The sequence below is a fragment of the Marmota marmota genome, unplaced genomic scaffold, assembly GCF_001458135.2.
Source record: "Marmota marmota marmota unplaced genomic scaffold, marMar, whole genome shotgun sequence".
In the NCBI taxonomy this organism is placed as follows: Eukaryota; Metazoa; Chordata; class Mammalia; order Rodentia; family Sciuridae; genus Marmota; species Marmota marmota.
The window spans coordinates 2,692,181-2,695,302 of NW_025999891.1; positions in this window are offsets into that span (position 1 = coordinate 2,692,181).

A 3,122-nucleotide genomic window follows, 5' to 3' on the forward strand; every position below is an offset into this window, starting at 1 on the left:
GGGGGGGGGGACCCTTGAACAGGGCTTCCGACCCGCCCCAGCTGGACTCCGGGACAGCTCCGGTGCAAGGAGGGGGCTGGGGGTTCCTGGTCATGTGACGGGCGCTGCAGCATTTAAACTTGAAATAGAGCACCCGCAGTCAAAGCACGCAGGCAACCAGGGTTACCTCTTCCTGCACGCACGATTAATCCAGCATCAAATTAGAAACCCTGTCGCAGCCGGATGCTGCGAGGAGCCAGGCGGAGGAGTAGGCTTTGGTTTCTGAGGTTTACGCAGTAGTTGGGATGCAAATGCATTCAAGGTCTGGGGCCTTTTCCCATGACTCACTCAGAGAGGCGGATGCTGCAATGCTCCCGGAGCCTATCTACACCCTCGGGATCTTGTGGGGTGAAAGGATGCTCAGACTATCCCTAGCCATAGGGAAAGCCCTACAAGGCGGGTGTGGCATTGGCGTGGACCCCACCTCCCAAGGGGACCTTCCGCTTTCTGATTGACATAGGAGGTGCTGATTGATACGGAGATGAAACCAGCTTCAACCCTTTATTTGGATTTAAAATAAATAGCTCAAGGAGTTTTTGTTTCCTGGCATTGGTGCCCACTGGCTCCACTGGGGAAATCCCTGGAACAGAAAGGAGAAGAGCAAGAAAGCGCAAGGTCCACCTGCCCAAGAGCTGGGGCAGCCCACTTCCTCTTGGTTTCTCCCGCAGCTCATTCCACAGGGGCATGTTGAAGTCCCGAGCACGAGAAACCGTCCCTGGAGGAACTTACAGATGTCTGCACAGGGCTTGAAACCATCTAGCAAAAGGAAAAATCTGCAATCCAGATGAGGGTCTTCTGAAATTCAAATAATCAAGCACCTGTGTGCCCCGCCCAGGTTTCTGAAAGGACAGCTGCTAAAGGAAAGCAAAGCTGAACTGAGAGGTCTGGGCCCCATCCCAAATGTCCTTGAGGACTCCTTCAGACCGTTATAGATTTGTGACAAAACAGTCACTGAGCAAGACTACTTCATGTATGTTTTCAAGAGTGGTGCCTTGTTTTCTGCAAAAAGAGGCACCGGCTCATTTCAAAAATGCAAAAATAGATTCAAACTAATTATGGGTGCCCTTTGTTATGTTTAAGTGGCACCCCCTGTCTCCACAGAAAAGCCCTCTTCACCATGGCTGATTTTAGGACTGTCAGCAAAAGAGTCTCTGCAAAAGAGTTCAATGTATATAGACTTCCTATTTTCATGTCGCCCTGTTTACTTGGCCACTGGCCAAGAAGATACCAGCACTCCAGGTGCTGGACAACTGTGGGAGACCAACCTTACAGGTGACTGGGTCACACTCCCTGGCTGGGTGCTGAGGCGCTCAGTCACAGAAATATGGTCAGTGTCTCGTGCATGGGTGTGTCTTGCTACAGCCCCATGGGTGAGGCTATGCTCACCTGTTCCTTTGTAATATAACCCCTTGCCCTGTTTAGGATAGAATCTTCCATGGAAGTGCCTTGTGAGTGTCCCCTCCTCTTACTGTGCCCTTGGGTGTGGCCTACCCAGATGTCAGTCAAGCTGCTGACAGTGGACATCATGAAGATACTCAGCCCCCTGAAACCTGACCCCCTTGCCCCTGAAACCTGACCCCTTGCCTCATTTGAATAGCTTTCCTCAATAAATGGGGTCTGCGTGTGCTCTTGCTCTCTCTCTTTCTGCGGACCCTTAAGATCAGAGGAGCTGTCACAGTGACCCCAAAGAAAAAGGTATTTGTGTCTCTTTTGTGCAGCCCAGTTAGCCCAGGTTAACTAGAGTGACCCCTGAGCCTTTTAGTCGCGAGAACAGAAACCCGGCAGACAACCCTTACTAGTTTTTCACAAACATATCCAGTATAGTACTTTGAAGAAATGTGCAAACAAGGCCTCTGGCCTTGAGCTGGGGCTTCACAGAGATGTCTACATTTTTAAGATAAGTTACAAATGGGCTCCAAGGTAACAGCTGGCAGGGGGAGGAAAGAAAGGGGAGAAGAAGCTCTCCCCTTCTCAGATGTTGTCCTTGAAGAGTTAACTTGCCCAGAACAGTGAAAAAAAAAGCTGCTTTTATGTGAACTTCTGCAGACTTGAACTTCTGAGCCCCTTCCCTTACACCCTGGGTATAAAACTCTGAAACTCCCTGAACTCAGAGTTCAGGGGATTTATTGGTTACAGAAAAAGCTGTGCCCTCTGAACCTGGCTGCAGCCAAATAAAACTGTTTCCTGCTATCTTCGGTGCCTTGCCTCATTTGTCCCTACAACAATGTGAACTAACATCAGTTGGGCCTCAATTTTCTCATCCATAAAGTGAGGTTAATAATACTAACCTCTTATGGTTGTCATGAGAATAAATGAAATGATGCATAAATTAGATACAATACCTGTAAGTGTGCCATAAAAGGACTCAAGGATATATATCTACAACATAGTGTTAAGTGCAGATTCTTTCTGGTGGGGACAGGTGACAGAAACTGACATGTTTTAGTTCAAAGACTTCAGTATTGATTGAATATTTTATACTGAAAATGCATTTATGTAATTCAGGTGCTTAGTAACAGGTCCGTGTCATGGAAGATACTCAGAATTTTTTTAAATTGAGATATTCATTCTTCCTTAATTTAACTTGGCTCCTGGTTCAAAGTGGAAGACAGTGCATGGAGTTTGTGTGTTTTAAATCATTGTCATATGCCTCTCCCTCTTAATTCAAATCCATAAACATGATATGACTCAGATATTAAAATAAAACCTGTTCAGGCCAGAAAGATAACATAGGGTATTCTCAAGGGTCAGGAATTCCAAAGAATACCTGAAAGATGGTGTTAAGAGACATCAGATTGGAGGAAAGCAAAACCCACATTTTGGCTCCTGCCAAAACATGGGAGGGAAGGAGGAAGCAGATCATGGAACAGGAGAGTGGGCAGGGGAGCTATGTGGGAGACTAGCAGAGAGGCAGGAGAAGCAGCCAAGCACTCAGATGCCCTTCTGTTCCATCTCACCTTCCCAGTCCTAGACCCACCCCATCCCCAAAAGCCTCTGGCTTCAGCTTTCCTTTCTACACTGTGGCTTCATTCCATCTCTAATTCATACAGAAGCATATCTTTTTTTTTTTTTTTTTTTTTTCC